Here is a 17,500-nt window from a genome sequence, read left to right as displayed (position 1 = left end):
GATGATTACTGCATACAGGGTGGGTGGGTTGAATTGCAGGAAAAGAACTCTGAGCTTAAAGATCTGGAATCTTTCATACTTGATAGTAGGCATGCCTGCGTTTTGCTCCAGAAAAGGGTGTTATCTGTATCCTCCAAGGCCATTTACACTACAATCATCATTGAAAACAAAGGAACAATGGTAAGTCAGTGCATCACTTGCAAGACGTGAAGAAATACAAGAGAGTTATTCTGAATCATTTCCAACACTGATTATTTTTGTTACCTTTAGTTATGAAACCAAATAAATATTGCAAAACTGTTTAGGAAAATAGCTGAAAAATCAGAATTTACTTGAAAAATTTCAACAATGCAAATAATTTTAATTTTTATCTATAATTGTTAAAAGTCATTTAGATAGGTAACACAAAATGGGACATGGATGTTTTTTTATCAATTTGGGAATACACATTCAGGCCTGTATAGCTCAAAATCAAATCTCTCATTCTTTCAAATATGTAGTAAGCTGTACTGTTTACTTTATAGTGGAATTGTTTACCTTCTCTGTGGTTTGATTTTCAGAATGGAATTTTATTATTTGATAGAATTTAACAATCTTCTGAAATTGTGGTTTTAAAGATTACTCATGCTATTCTGTTTCCCTGTGGCTATTAGAATTCTCATGGAAATGTTTCATTCCCTTATCTCCAAAGTAGAAATTCATTGTTAGCTCACTGTTTACCAGCAGTCTGCAAGGGCACTAAACTATAGCCCTAGACTGGAATCCATGATCAGGGAAGTCAGGCTAGCAAGGAGGCTGCATCAGAATCATAAAATTACAGAAGAAACATCTTTCAAAAGTACAATGCACTCCTTCACAAACACTGGCTTCCTTCCAACAGTTTCTGTCTTAGAAGGTAAGTACTCAGAGAGGTAAATACTCAGAGAGGTAAATGACATTAAGGGTTTGACAAAACAGCTCTGGGAATCCAAGTCCATTTAAAGAAAGTAACGTATTATCTCCTAAATATGTTGAAAAATAATTTAATAATTTAAAATAATAGAATGTAGCTTTGCTAAACATGTTATCTTCTTGTCGTCTAAGGATCAGTTGTTCCTGAATGAGCCAGTTGGACAATACATTTTGTGTTCTTTTCCATTGGGCTGTCCAAAGACTCTAAAAGACTGACTGCTTTGGGATTTGCTTTTTTGAATAGACATCAGTAGGGTATAACCCCAAACTGTTTTATTTATACATATATTTTTTTTTCCTCTTTGCCAGCATTTTCTTTTCCAGTTAATTATTACTAGAAGTAAATAAAACAATTTTTAAAACAAATTAGTCTCAATCACAAATAACATACTATCAAAATGTCCTTTTAAAATGGCTGTTTTACTTTATTTTTACTGAAAGTGAAAAAAAAAAAGAAATGTTACAAACTGAAACTGTCTGAAGTCAGGTAATTGGTGAGGCAAATATTTTTTTTTCTCATCACTGTTACTGATTGAAGGAAAGTTTTGAAATGCTTTAAATCACAAAGGCTTTAAGATATACTGAATTAAATTTTTGGATCACCTTGGTGACAGTACTCTGAAAGGAATTTTACATCATCAGTCCCCCCAAATTTAGTGGTAGAAATAGCTTCTGATCAGTTCTTTGGAACACTGACAGGTGAGAAGTGAAAGTGAGAAGTCTGGGACACCATATTTAGGTAGTTTTTTAATCTTGAAGTTGAGGAATGTCATTTATACGTAATATCTTGTATTTTGTGGTAATGAGACTTTGGGGTAGGATTTTCCAGTTAAATACACTGACCTCCTCCAACTCCCAGAAATCCTGCTCCTGACAGATAGTGGAAGTTGGATGACTATAGCTTCATGTATTTCACCTTCCAAAAGATAGACACTATTCTTTTTGTTTCCTTCCAGATTTATTGAGATATAACTGACACATAGGACTGTATAAGTTTAAGGTGTACAGCTTGTAGCTGTATTTCATGTATTTAGCTTCATGTATTTCACCTTCCAAAAGATAGACACTATTCTTTTTGTTTCCTTCCAGATTTATTGAGATATAACTGACACATAAGACTGTATAAGTTTAAGGTGTACAGCATAATGATTTGATTCACATACATCATAAAATGATTACCACAATAAGTTTAGTGAACATTCATCATTTCATATAGATACAAAATTAAAGAAATAGAAATTTTTTTTCCTTGTGATGAGGACTCTCAGAATTTACTCTCTTAGCTTTCATTTATAATATATAGTAGTGTTAATTATATTTATCATATTGTACATTACATCCCTAGTACTTATCTTATAACTGGAACTTTGTACCATTTGAACTACCCTCTCCCCCACCCCCTCCTCTGGAAATCACAAATCTGATCTTTTTCCATGAGTTTATCTGTTTGTTTGTTTTTGAAGTGTAAGTGGCTTCCAACACTCTGATAGTTCCTTGAACACAATATAGTGATTCGATATTTCTATACATTTCAAAATGATCACCATGATAATTTAAGTTATCTGTCACCACAGAAGAATATTACATAGTTATTGACTATTTTCCCCACACTGTACATTTCATACCAGTCACTTATATTGTAGTAACTGGAAGTTTGTACCTCTTAATCTCCCTCACCTATTTCTCTCCTCCCCCAAACCTCCTCCCCTTCAATTATCACCTATTTGTTCTCTGTATATATGACTGTTTCCATTTGTTCATTTGTTTTGCTTTTTAGATTCCGCATATAAGTGAAAACATACAGTATTCTTCTTTATCTGGCTAACTTATTTCACTTAACATAATGCCTTTTAGGTCCATCCATATTATTACAAATGGCAAGATTTCATTCTTTTTTTATGGCTGAGTAATATTCCACTACATCCATCCATCCATCCATCTATCCATCTATCCATCTATCTATCTATTTATCTATCATCTATCTATCTATCTATCTATCTATAATTTCCTTTATTCATTTATTAATTGATGGGCACTTAGGTTGCTTCAATATCTTGGCTATTGTAAATAATGCAGCAGTGAACATAAGGGTGCATATATCTTTTCAATTTTTCTTCCAATAAATATCTAGAAGTGGAATTGTTGGATTGTATGATGCTTCTATTTTTAATTTTTTGAGGAACCCATACTGTTTTCCATAATGGATGCTCCAACTTACAGTCACACCAACAGTGAACAAGGGTTCCCTTTTCTCCACATCCTCATCAACACTTCTTTTTTCTTGTCTTTTTTGATAATGGCCATCTTAACAGGTGTGAGGTGATATCTCATGGTGATTTTGATTTGCATTTCCCTGATGATTAATTATGTTGAACATCTTTTCATGTGCCTGTTGACCATTTATATGTCTTCTTTGGGAAAATGTCTATTCAGGTCCTCTGCCCATTTTTTAATCAGATTTTTTTTTTTTTTTGATGTTGAGTTGTATGAGTTCTTTGTATATTTTGGATATTAACCCCTTGTCAGGTATATTATTTGCAAATATCATTTTCCATTAGGTAGGCAAGATTTTCTTTCTGTTGATAAGTTTCTTTTGCGGTGCAAAATGTTTTTAGTTTGAGGTAGTCTCACCATTTTGCTTTTGTTTCCCTTGCCTGAGGAAACAGATCCAAAAAAATATTACTAAGACCAATGTCAAAGAGTGTACTGCATATGTTTTTTTCTAGGAGTTTTATGGTTTCAGGTATTAACTTAAAGTCTTTAATCCATTTTGAGTTTATTTTTGTGGTGTGAGAGAGTTGTCCAGTTTGGTTATTTTGCATGTAACTGTCCAGTTTTCCCAACACCATTTATTGAAGAGGTTATATTCTTCCCATTGTATATTCTTGCCTCCTTTGTCATAGATTAATTGCCTATGTAAATGTGTGTTCATTTCTGAACTATTCTGTTCTGCTCTGTATTCTGTTCCGTTGGTCTATGTGTCTGTTTTTGTGCCAGTACCACACTGTTTTGCTTCCTGTAGCTTTGTGGTATAGTTTGAAATCAGAGAGCATGATACCTCCAGGTTTGTTCTTCTTTTCAAGATTTTTTTTTTTTTTTTTTTTTGGCTAGTTGAGGTCTTTTGTGTTTCTGTACAAATTTTAGAATTATTTGTTCTAGTTCTGTGAAAAATGCCATTGGCATTTTGATAGGGATTGCATTCAATCTGTAGATTGCCATGGGTAGTATGGTCATTTTAATAATATTGATTCTTGCAATCCATGAGCACAGTGTATCTTTTCATTTGTTTGTGTCATCTTAAATTTCTTTCCTCAATGTCTTTTAGTTTTCTGAGTACAGGTCTTTTACTTCCTTAGTTAGATTTATTACCAGGTATTTTATTCTTTTTGATGAGATTGTGAATGGGATTGTTTCCTTAACTTCTGTTTCTAATAGTTCATTGTTAGTGTATGGAAATGCAATAGATTTCTGTATATTAATTTTGTATCCTGCAAATTTACTGAATTCATTGATCAGTTCCAGTAGTTTTTTGGTGGCATCTTTAGGATTTTTTATGTATAATAATGCATCATCTGCAAACAGTGATAGTTTTACTTTTTCCTTTCCAATTTGGATTTCTTTTATTTATTTTTCTTGTCTGATTGCTGTGGCTAGGACTTCCAATACTCTTTTAAATAAAAGTGGTGAATGTGGGCATGCTTGTCTTGTTCCTGATCTTAGAGGAAATACTTTCAGCTTTTTACCACTGTGTATGATGTTAGCTGTAGGCTTGCCATACATGGCCTTTATTATGCTGAAGTATGTTCCCTCTATACCCCTTTTGTTGAGAGTTTTTAATCAAAAATGGATGTTGAACTTTGTCAAAAGCTTGTTCTGCATCTATTGAGATGATGATATGGGTTTTATTCTTCAATTTGTTAATGTGGTGTATCACATTGATAGATTTGCAGATATTGAAAAATCCTTGCATTCCTTGGTTAAATTCCACTTGATCATGGTATGTAATCCTTTTAGTGTATTTTTGGGTCCAGTTTGCTAATATTTTGTTGAGGATTTTTGCATCTATGTTCACCAGTGATATTGGTCTGTAATTTTCTTTTAGTGCTGTCTTCATCAGCATTGTGTACCAAGGTGACGCTGGCCTCATAGAATGAGTTGGGAAACCTTCCTTCCTCTACATTTTTTGGAATAGTTTGAGAAGGATAGGTGTCAACTCTCCTCTAAATGTTTGGTAGAATTCATCTGTGAAGTCTTCTGGTTCTGGACTTTTGTTTTTTGGGAATTTTAAATTACTGATTTGATTTAATTACTGATAATTATTCTCTTCATATTTTCTATGTCTTCCTTATTCAATCTTGGGAGATTGTACATTTCTAGGATTGGCCCATTTCTTCTAGGCCACTCATTTTATTGACGTATGATTGGTTGTAGTAGTCTCTTATGATCTTTTGTATTTCTTTGGTGTTGGTTGTAACTTCTCTTTCATTTTTGACTTTGTTGATATGGACCCTTTTTTTCTTGATGAGTCTGGCTAAAGTTTTATTAATTTTGTTTGTCTTTTCAAAGAACCAACTCTTAGTTTCATCAGTCTTTTCTTTTTTTAAAATTTTTTTAAGTCTCTACTTCATTTATTTCTGCTCTGATCTTTATGATTTCTTTCCTTCTATTAACTTTGGATTTTGTTTGTTCTTTTCCTAGTCCATTTAGGTGTAAGATTAGGTTGTTCATTTGAGAATTTTCATGTTTCCTGAGGTAAGCTTGTATTGCTGTAAATTCCCTCTTAGAACTGCTTTTAACGCTTCCCATAGATTTTGGATCATTTTGTTTGATTTTTATTTGTCTCCAGATAGTTTTGGATTTCTTCTTTGTTTTCTTCAGTAATGCATTTGTTGTTTAGTATCATATTGTTTAGTCTTCAAGTGTTTGTGTTTTTTGCAGTTTTGTTCTTGTGGTTGATTTCTAGTCTCATTGCATTTTGGTTAAGAAAGATGATTGATATAATTTCAGTATTCTTAAATTTACTGGGACTTGTTTTTTGGCCTACCATGTGATCCATCCCGGAGAATGTTCCTTGTATAATTGAAAAGAATGTATATTCTGCTGCTTTTGGATGGAAAGTTCTATATGTGTCTATTAAGTCTATCTTGTCTAACGTGTGTTTTAAGGTCAATGTTTCTGTGCTGATTTTATGTTTGGATGACTTGTTCATTGCTGTAAGTGGGGTGTTAAAGTTTCCTACTATTTTTGGGTTACTTTTAATTTTTCCCTTTATGTCTGTTAATATTTGCTTTATGTATTTAGATGGTCCTATGTTAGGTACATATATATTTACAATAATTATATTTTCTTCTTGGATTTGTCCCTTGATCATTATGTAATTTTCTTCTTTGTCTCTTGTTACAGTCTTTGTTTTAAAGTCTATTTTGTCTGATGTAAGTATTGCTATCCCATCTTTCTTTTCATTTCCATTTGCATAAAATATCTTTTTCCAACCCTTCACTTTTAGTCTGTGTTTTTCTTTAGATCATTAATGAGTCTCTTGTAAGCAGCATATATATGAGTGTTGTTTTCATATCTATTTAGCTACTCTATGTCTTTTGGTTGGAGCATTTAGTCCATTTATATTTAAAATAATTATTGATATGTATGTACTTATTGCCATTTTGTTAATTGTTTTTACTTTGTTTTTGTGGTTCTTTTATTTTCCTTTCTTCTTCTTTTGCTCTCTTCCCTGTGATTTGATGACATCCTTTAGTGATATGTTTGGATTTTTTTCTTGTGTGTGTGTGTGTGTGTGTGTGTGTGTATCTAGTATAGATTTTTGGCTTGTGGACACTAGGAGTTTATATATAGCAATCAGTATCTATATATATTTCTATATCTATATGGTTATTTTAAGTTGCTGATCTCTTAAGTTCAAACACATTTTAACAACCCTGTATTTTTACTCCCCACCCTACCAATTTACTGTTTGTGACATTAAATTTTACATCCTTTTGTTTTGTGTATCCCTTTACTACTTATTGTGGATATAAAAGATTTTACTACTTTTGTCTTTTAACCATCCTACTAGCTTTATAAGTTGATTGATCTACTACATTTACTGTATATTTCCCTTTAACAATGAGATTTTTCCTTTTATAATTTAATATTTCTAGTTTCAGCCTTTTCTTTTTAGTTTGGAGAAGTCACTTTAGCTTCTTGTAAAACTGCTTTGGTGGTGCTTTTAGCTTTTGCTTGTCTGTAAAACTTTTGATCTCTCCTTCAAATCTGAATAAAGCCTTGCCAAGTAGAATACCCTTGGTTGAAGGTTTTTTCTTTCTTTCATCACTTTAAGTATATTGTGCCACTCCCTTCTGTCCTGCAGAATTTCTACTGAAAAGTAAGCTGATAGCCCTTTATGAGTTCCCTTGTACACAATGTTGCATTCTCCTTGTTGTTTTTAATATTTTCTCTTTATCTTTAATTTTTGCCATTTTAATTATGATGTATCTTGGTGTGGTTTTCTTTGGAAACCTGTTTGGGACTCTCTGTGCTTCCTGGACCTGGATGTCTGTTTTCTTTCCCTGGTTAGGAAAATTTTCAGCTATTATGCCTTTAAATATGTTTTCTGCCCCTTTCTCTCTCTCTTCTTCTTTTGGGACCCCTATAATGCCAATGTTAGTTCACTTGATGTCCTAGAACATCTCAAACTGCCCTCATTTTTTAAACTCTTTTTTTTCTTCTGTTCAGCTTAAGTGATTTCCATTACTCTGCTTTCTTGTTTGCTGATCTGTTCCTCTGTATCATCTAATCTACTGCTTCTTCCTTCTAGTGTATTTTTTATTTCAGTTATGTATTCTTCAGCTTTGATTTGTTCTTTGTTACATTTTCTAACTCTTTGTTAAAAACTTCTAACTTCTTTGTTCATCTAGTCTTCTCCCAAGTCCTTTGAACATCTTTATGATCATTACCTTAAACTCTTTACTGGGTAGATTGCTTCTCTACTTCACTTAGTTCTCCTTCTGGGGTTTTATCTTGTTCCTTCATTTGGAACACTTTTCTCTGTTGCCTCATTTTGTCTTATTTGCTGTTTTTATTTCTGTGTATTTTTATGTAGGTTGGTTACATTTCTTGATCATGGAGGAGTGGTCTTATGTAAGAAATGTACTATGGGGCCCAGCAGCACCCTCACCTCTGATTATGAGAGCTATATGTTTTGGAGGTGCTCTTTATGTGGGCTGCATGTGTCCTTCTGCTGTGGCCAGGCCAACTCCTGTGAGCATGCTGAGAGGTGTGGCTGGGCCCTGGTCCAATTGGTTGTCAGACCTTGCCTTGTGTGGTGACTGCCTGCTGCTGGTGGGTGGGGCTGGGTCCTGGCACTAATAAGTTTGAGGAAGGATTTCAAAATGGCACTTAACATCATTAGTGTTCCTGTGGTGGGATGAGCTTCTCAACATGGCTGCTGCCAGCATGTATGTCCCCAGGGTGAGCTTTAATTGCCTCCTGCCTCACTGGGAGGCTCTGAAGGATCACCAAGTGGGTATGTCCCAGGTTCCTTTCAGATTACTGCTGCCCTGGGTCTCACAGTGTGTGAGATTTTATGCATTCCTTTTAAGAGAGGAGTTTCTATTATCCATAGACCTGTGGCTCTCCCAAATGTAAGTCACACTGGCCTTCAATGCCAAATATTCTGAGGGTTCCTCTTCCTGGTGCCAGACCCCCTGGCTGGGGAGACTTATGTGGAGCTTGGATCCCTTGCTCCTTGGGGAGAACCACTTCAATTGTAATTATCCTCCCTTTTGTGGGTTGCCTACCCAGAAGTATGGGTCTTAACTATATGTGTCTCCGTCCCTCCTACCTGTTTTATTGTGGTTCCTTCTTTATATCTTTAGCTGTAGAAGATCTTTTCTGATAGTATTCAGGTTGTTCTCATGGATAGTTTCTCTGTAAATACTTACAATCTTGGTTTGCCTGTGGGAGGAGGCGGGCTCAGAGTCTTCCTTTACCGCTACTATGGCCACTCACTAAGAACAGAAGCTATTCTACCTGGAGCTTGCTGACAGCATCTGAAAATTCTTTGTCACATATTTTATTGGAGGGAAGTCATGTTGAAGTCAGTAGTAACATGGAGAGAGTCTCAGCAATTTATGGAATCAAAGTTGTTTGGTTTTGATATTCATTTTTGCTTGGGTTCTAAATAGTACACATTATTTCCACCCAGAAGACATTATACTGGTATATCATGATATATGGCAGCTTAACCATTCCAAATGGATTCTATTCTAGCCTTAAAAATTCTATTATTTGAAGTTTTAAAATGACTTACAGTTTTAGTTTTCAGTTCCACATTGAGAATTCTAAGATGAACAGTGATTTAAAAAATATTTAAAGTCTACAGATACACAGACAATATTTTCTTAATAAAACATGAGTTGGTGGATTTTTTTCCCCATTCTTAGCTAATTTTTCAAGACAAATCACTCTACCTTTGAAACTGTATGCTCATACCCACTGGGTTAAAATAAGGCAAAAGATGATTAATTAAGACCCTTTAGCTTAGTTTGCAGAAAAATAGGAAAACTACAGATGAGAAAACAGCTGCTGACATCTTCCTTTGACTGAACATCACTCAGATGTATTTAAGGACTAGAATGATCAGTGAATTTTAGATGTCATGGGCTGAAAATTTACTGCCTTAAACACATGGACCCCCCTGAATTTACACATACAACCCATGAAGAGACTTGAAAGACAGTTGCACCTGCTCAGAAGACTCTTAACACTTCTCTTTACCCTCCTACCAATCATTTCTTAGTCCCAACACCCTCTTATTCCCTCCTCCCACAATAAATATCCCACACAAAAGCTGACTGGGGAGACAGAACTGAGCCTTGCCTTCTGTCTCTTTGCTTGGCCACTCTACTAAGCCTTTTCTCTCTGCAAAAGGCCGTTGCGTTGGTATTTGGACTTTCCATTGAACAGTGTGAAACGAGCCCACTTGCTCAGTTACACCATCCAAGAAGTAGCTAAAACTGTATGTTTATCTTCAGAATACTCGAATGCTAGGGATTTGACATAGAAATGTTTGAGAAAAGCAAAGACAAAGGCATAAATGTAGGAAATAATAGGACATATTCATCCAAGGAGTTTAGTATGATTGGAGCATAAAGTCTGTGAGAGAGAAATAAGACTTGAAAGGTAGCCAGAGGTAATAGCTTGAATCATTTTAGGTTGAGAAGTGATTTGATCACTTTTAAGTTTTAGGAAGCTTAAACATGCTGCTGTTGTGTGAACGACAGATTGGAAGGGTGCTAAGCAGATGAACTGGAAGCTAATTGGGAATGATTTGTAATAACTATGGCATGAGTCAAGGTAGCACCAGTTAAAACAGACTGTGGAGCTTCATATGAAGGTACTTAGGAGATAGAATGAATGGGTTCCATAACTGATTAGATGTGGGTGTAATAGAGAAGGACTAAGATGAATCCCAGGACAACTAATTGTACAGAAGTTCCATTAACAGATATGGAGGACACCAGAGGATAATCAATTTGAAGGGAAGATTATGTTATACTTTGTCTGTGGAGCATCAGAGTATAGACATCCAGGCTGAAAAATAAAATGGAATTGAGGCAGTGTCAGTGAGTTCTGCTGCAGTAACAAACATCCATAAAACAGTGACTTAAAAACAACAGTTTTATTTTCTGCTGATGTTACATATCTCTCTAACGCTTACTTAAAGACATCAGATAAAGGAAACTTTATCAATTGGAAAGTGACTGGTCCTTGAATAGGAGAGAACTTTGTATCAATAAAATTGCACACTGTCTTTTAGAGACTTCTGCCTGGAAGTCACACATGTCTCTTCTGGTTAAAGTTATACTGGCCAAAGAAAGTCACACAGGCATGTGTAACTTCAAAGGAGTAGGAAAGCACAATCTTACTCATATATATGCCTAGAAGAAAAGAGCAGAACCAGAACATTGATGGACAGTAACATAAATTGGGAACCATCAATAATAAATGCTGTTTGAAGGTATTATAGTAGATAAAATCAGCTCAGGGATTATATATATTTTGAAAGTAAAAGAAAGCTAAGAACAGAATCCTGGGGTATGCCAACATTTAAGTACAAGAATTCTTAATAAAGATGACTATAAAAGGAGACATCAGAGATCTGGGTGAAGAATCCACTACAAAAATTTTGGTAAAACCATCAACTAGAATTGACAAAGCAATTTCACATACAATATCATTTTAAAATCCCCATTAAGTATTTTGAGACTCTAGGAAGTTGAGTAATTAGGTTTTGTTCTATGGAGTTGAACCTATTATGCCTTCCAATATTATCCACGTGACTGACTCTTTAGGAGACTATGGAAAGTAGGTAATCATTAGTAGGACAATGAAGCTTTTATTTTTTCCAAAAAAATATTAAAAAGGAGGCTTAACAGAGGTGAGAATGCATCGCAAATCCTGTGTCCTAGGAGAAAAAACACCTAGTAAATAAAGAAATATGCACAAGAAAGTGACCAGTGCAGGGCAGAGTCTTGGCTGTCACTTCATCGGTATATGGATAGGTTTTACAACGGTGGTAACCTTTCATTACTGTTTCCTTAAGATAACTTCCCAGAAGTGGAATTGTAAGGTCAAAGAATTGCATACTTTTAATACACATGATATCTCATGTCTATGAAGCCTCCAGAAAAATTATATCCATCTATGCTTGAGTCACCTGGGTTTAGGAGTGCTTATTCTTGAATTGTTGTAATGTAATTGTTTACATTTTTTGAACTATAAATAATGTTAGATAATGTTTTGTATAACATTTTACTTTTCATTTCTATTGAGGTATGACATTTATATATATGCTTTTATTCATCTGTATTTCTTTTTTTAATTAATGAAATTGCCTGTCATATTCTTCTCTGATTTTCTTTTGGGTTTCCATCTTTTTTTCTCATTGATTTTTTTTCCTTCCAGTTTTATTGAGATATAATTGATGTACAGTACTGTATAAGTTTAAGGTGCACAGCATAATGTTTTGACTTACATACATCATGAAATGATTACCACAGTAAGTTTAGTGAGCATGTATCATCTTATACAGATACAACATTAAAGAAATCGAAAAAAAAAATTTTTGCCTTGTGATGAGAATGCTTATGATTTACCCTCAACAACTTTCATGTATAACACACAGCAGTGTTCATTACATTTATCATGTTGAACATTTTTTCTTGCTGATTTTTAAAAGCTTTGATAAATATGTAGAATATGTGTCAAATATATACATATAAAAACTGCCTGTATGTCCAAAAATAGGGTATTTTAAAATTTAATTTTGGTATAAATTTTCATACATTTACTCAAAATATGTTGAACCCACAGGTTTCCGAATATTCAGATAGAAGTTGGGGATAGCACAGTGAATAAAACAGACATGACCCTGTCCTCATTGATTTCATGACCAAGAAAGGTAGATAGACAAGAAGCAACTAAGCCAATAAGTGTTTATTATTGTGACAAGTGCTAAGAGAGAAATGTGATGATGAAAATAACTGTAGGTTGAAGGACACTTCTTTAGATAGTATCACCAAGAAAACTTTTTATGAGTTGATGATATTTAAAATCAGAGCTGTTGGATGAGCAGTGGCATACAGTCAGCATTCCAGGTTGAGAGAACACCCTGTACAATGGCTCTGTGGGGAAGAGACATTTTAAAAAGACCCGTGTGGCTGGAGTGTGGTGCATGAAGGGGAGGAACCAAGGAATAAGGGTGGATGAGTGGCAAGAGTGGATTACCCAGGGCTTACAGGCCATGCTGAGTTGATTGGATTGTATTCCAAAGCAGTGAGGAAGTGATTGAAATGTTTTACAAAGGAAATAACATGATTTTATTTCCATTTTAAGACAATCACTCTGGTTGATCTGTATAGAATAATAGAAGGGCGAAGAATAAATTTAGCATGTGTGTGTATCTATTATAGAATGTTGTATCAGTTAACTATTGCTGCCTAATAAGCTACCCCCAAATCTATTTGCTTAAAACAACCACCTCTCAAAGTCTATAAAGACGTCTGAAGGGAAATTCTGTTGACTTGGATCTGTTTACTACAAATGTGCTGCAGTCCACTGGCCTAAGCAAGTCACATGGCCAAGCCGAGGGTCAGTGTGTGAAGGTACAAGAACAAGAATGAACACAGGATGCCATGAAAAATTTGGATCATATATTCAATCAATTTAACCCAAATTTCTGTAAGTGAAAAGGTACACTATACTGATAACAATTATATATAAAACTATATGTGTAATGTAATATTTTAAAGAAAAAAGCTACTTGAAAGATATACAGTTGATCATTGAACAACACAGGGCTCCAACTTTCCTTGAAGTTGAAAATCCGTGTATAACTTTATAAGCCCTTCATATCCATGTTTTTGAATCCTCAGATTCATCCACCATGGATCCTATAGTATTTTAGAACTTATTTAGTGAAAGAAATCTGCGTGTAAGTGGATCTGTGCAGTTCAAACCTGTGTTGTTCAAGGGTCAACTGTATAGTGTATTGATATGTTAACTGTGATTATCTCTGGGTAGTGGGATGTAAGGTGGTTTGCGTACTTTATTTTTCTGTATTTGAAAAATTTTCTGCATAGAGTTTGTAGTAATTTTATAATAAAATGCTATTTCAGAATTCTAGACAAAATCTTTGTTTTATCATAGAGAATGGAGATGAGGGAATAAAGAAGAAGAAAAGAGAGGAATTGAGTTTATTTGTCACAATAATCTCAGAGGTCAACCTGTATCCTGATCACATCCTAGCTCCCTAATCTGTCAAATAAAGCTAGCTAACTGTAGGTATTGTTTTATTATGTCAGCTTCTCATTTCTTCTAGGTAACCCTAGAAGAACCTGCTCAACAAATATTTTCCTTGCAGAGCAAAAGAAGTCCCAACCATTCATGTCATCTTCTACCTCTCTCTGGCAAGACCACAGTTCTGTTATTTTCTGATTTAAGTGTAACAAAACAACTCTTGGATGGATGCACCATGGGTAGTATCAACATAGAATTTTCCACTATTTATGAATCTATTTATTGATTGTTTTGTTTTGATTGCATTGTTTTGTTATTGATTGCATTGTTTTGTTCTCAAGTTCACCTGTGCTTCACCCACTAGTGTCTGGAAATGACATTTCATGTGAGGGGAGGCTGGTCAGTATATAGTGAGAAGAGTATGGTCTCTGGGGTAAGAAGGTCTGTATTTGAACTATTTGACCACATGGACAACTCATTTTATCTCTGAGGTGTCAGTATCCTTATTCGGAAAAAAAGGGATAAAAGAATAATAATACCATCTACATATGGCTACCCAGAGAAACAAAAGTGATACCATATGTAAAAGTCCTTTTTAAACTGTTAATGCTTTCAAAATGCTTAGTCTCTTTTGGTACCATCTATTACTTGAATTAAACATAGACTTTTTTGTTGTCCTCTTTTGAAAGTCAAAGAGCTCTGAGAGGAATAAGATCTTATGATAAATGCACCTACATAATAATAAAGTCTTACTGTCAGAGAAGAAAAAATAAATGTGCCATAACACATTGAGTTCAAAAGTTGAGGAGAGAAATGGTTGAGTCAAATTTTAAGTGTTTTAAAGTTTGCCTAAGACTGACATCCATTTTCTTGATCAAAAACTTGAGGTGTTGAGGAGAGCATGTTCAATAAAAGCATTTATTATTATCAATGGATTTTAAATTGCTTTCAAGAAAATTGTTCTTGATCAAATTTGTCTTGCCTTGTAGTTTAAAAAATGTAAATATAGCAGCTGCATAGCACAGGGAGATCAGCTCAGTGCTTTGTGACCACCTAGAGGGGTGGGATAGGGAGGATGGAAGGGAGACGCAAGAGGGAGGAGATATGGAGATATATGTATATGTATAGCTGATTCATTTTGTTATAAAGCAGAAACTAACACACCATTGTAAAGCAATTATACTCCAATAAAGATGTTTTAAAAATGTAAATATCATGCAAATCAAAGCTACAATGAGATATCATCTCACACCGGTCAGAATGGCCATCATCAAAAAATCTACAAACAATAAATGCTGGAGAGGGTGTGGAGGAAAGGGAACACTCTTGCACTGTTGGTGGGAATGTAAATTGATACAGCCACTATGGAGAACAGTATGGAGGTTCCTTAAAAAACTACAAATAGAACTACCCTACGACCCAGCAATCCCACTACTGGGCATATACCCTGAGAAAACCATAGGTCAAAAAGAGTCATGTACCAAAATGTTCATTGCAGCTCTATTTACAATAGCCAGGACATGGAAGCAACCAAATGTCCATCGACAGATGAATGGATAAAGAAGATGTGGCACATATATACAATGGAATATTACTCAGCCATAAAAAGAAATGAAATGGAGGTATTTGTAATGAGGTGGATGGAGTTAGAGTCTGTCATACAGAGTGAAGTAAGTCAGAAAGAGAAAAACAAATACAGTATGCTAACACATATATACGGAATCTAAGGGAAAAAAAAAAAAAAAAGGCCATGAAGAACCTAGTGGCAAGACGGGAATAAAGACACAGACCTACTAGAGAATGGACTTGAGGATATGGGGAGGGGGTGGGGTGGGATGTGACAGGGTAAAAGAGTGTCATGGACATATATACGCTACCAAATGTAAAATAGATAACTAGTGGGAAGCAGCCGCATAGCACAGGGAGATCAGCTCGTGCTTTGTGACCACCTAGAGGGGTGGGATGGGGAGGGTGGGAGGGAGGGAGATGCAAGAGGAAAGAGAAAAGGAACATATTGTATATGTATAACTGATTCACTTTGTTATAAAGCAGAAGCTAACACACCATTGTAAGGCAATTATACTTCAATAAAGATGTTTAAAAAAAATGTAAATATCAATGGGTTTAGCAACAAATAATCTTTATAAAATAGATACTATTAAGTATATTTGAAGGCAGTTAAGTCAAACAAGAACATTCTGTATTTTGACCTTGTTCTAGGCATAAAGGAAACTCCAGGAGCCCTGCTATTCCTATCAGTTCAGATGAAGTGATTGATTTCTTTTTAGTTGAAATGAAAGCTTGTTTTAAATATTTTGAAAATTGTCCAGACAATCATAACTTTCAAGCTGTCAGAGAAAGCAGAACTGTGACAAGAAAAATAGTACTGAATTCAGTTGTCCTATCATATGTAACTGCGTGCACTTTTGTTGTCATGAGGCAGAAGGGAGAACAGAAGTAATATTGATGATCAAATATGTGAACTGCTGATCAAAACCCAAATGAAAACTTCTTGGTTGAAGTTGCAGAAAGGTAGATCTTTGGCAAAAATTAACTCTCCATATGGGAAGTTCACTAATGAACACCTCCTGCACTAAATGAATGTAGTGTCAACACACTGTTCCTGGTCACTTGGTATCCACTGAGCTCTCTTTTTGGCCTTGTTATTTATGAGCTTTGTGACCTAGGTTCAGTATTAAATTTCTGAAAAACTCATTTTCCTCTTTTGCAAAATTTACTTTATGCCATTACAAAAATACACTTTATTTAGTGTCTATACACCAGGCAAATGGCATACATTATATCTTTTCATTCTCAAAACAGTACTACGAGTGAAACTGAGGCAAAATAGAAAATAAACAACTTGCCCAAGATCACATAGCTGGTAGGTGGAGCAATCTTAATCTAAATCTAGTTTTCTACCACTTCACACTGCCCATCAGGACATGGCATAAAATAAACACTCCCCAAACGTTAAATCTCCTCTCTTTGTTCCCTCCTACAAAGTACTATTGTTATTGAGAGGGACTCTCAACAAGATTTTCTTCGGAGAAAACCTGTAAGGGTAAGAAAAAACAAGACTTTCAGGAATCTTTCAATACTTTCAGTGGCCCACTAGGCAGGTTGGTGGATAAAAAAAGCTTTAGTGATGGGAAGAGATGACAGGAGAGATGGAGGAAGTGAGGGGTGAAGAGAAAAGCAATAGAAAGACATCATAAAGATTATGGGGGTCGAGGGGGATGGTCAGGGATAGAAAAAGGTTTTAGCAGGAGCTTTGAGTTTGAAATTCTAGGGGAAGAATGTAGTGTCTAAGGAGAAAAATCTAAGAAGGTTTTCTATGTGAAGAACTGTGTGAAACTACTACAGTGCTCTTTAAGGAAACTCAAAACAAAGATCTGCCTTATTGTCAGAGAGAATCTGCCTTATTGTCAGAGAGAATGGATTTGAGTTGCTGTTTTGTTTTTTTTTTTATTGAGATGTTGTGCAGACACTGGGCCAGGCTATTTATGCAAACTTCCTGCTTCAGGAAAGGGTCACTGCATGTTCATAACCATTGTCTGCAATACACAAAGAAGTATAATCCAGAAAGAACTGTGGGGTCATGGAAGAGCAGCGAGGAGAAGAGGAGAGTCCAAGTTTTGGACTTAATTGCTAGAGGTAAGTAATATACTCCTTTGTATACTGGGGGTCATAATATCGGTCTCAAAGAGATGTGAGGCTTAGGTGAGCTGATAGTGTGTTATAAACTATA

The sequence above is a fragment of the Balaenoptera borealis genome (genome assembly GCF_965194805.1).
Source record: "Balaenoptera borealis genome assembly, chromosome: 17".
Classification (NCBI taxonomy): Eukaryota; Metazoa; Chordata; class Mammalia; order Artiodactyla; family Balaenopteridae; genus Balaenoptera; species Balaenoptera borealis.
Note: the sequence above shows the minus strand (reverse complement) of the source record.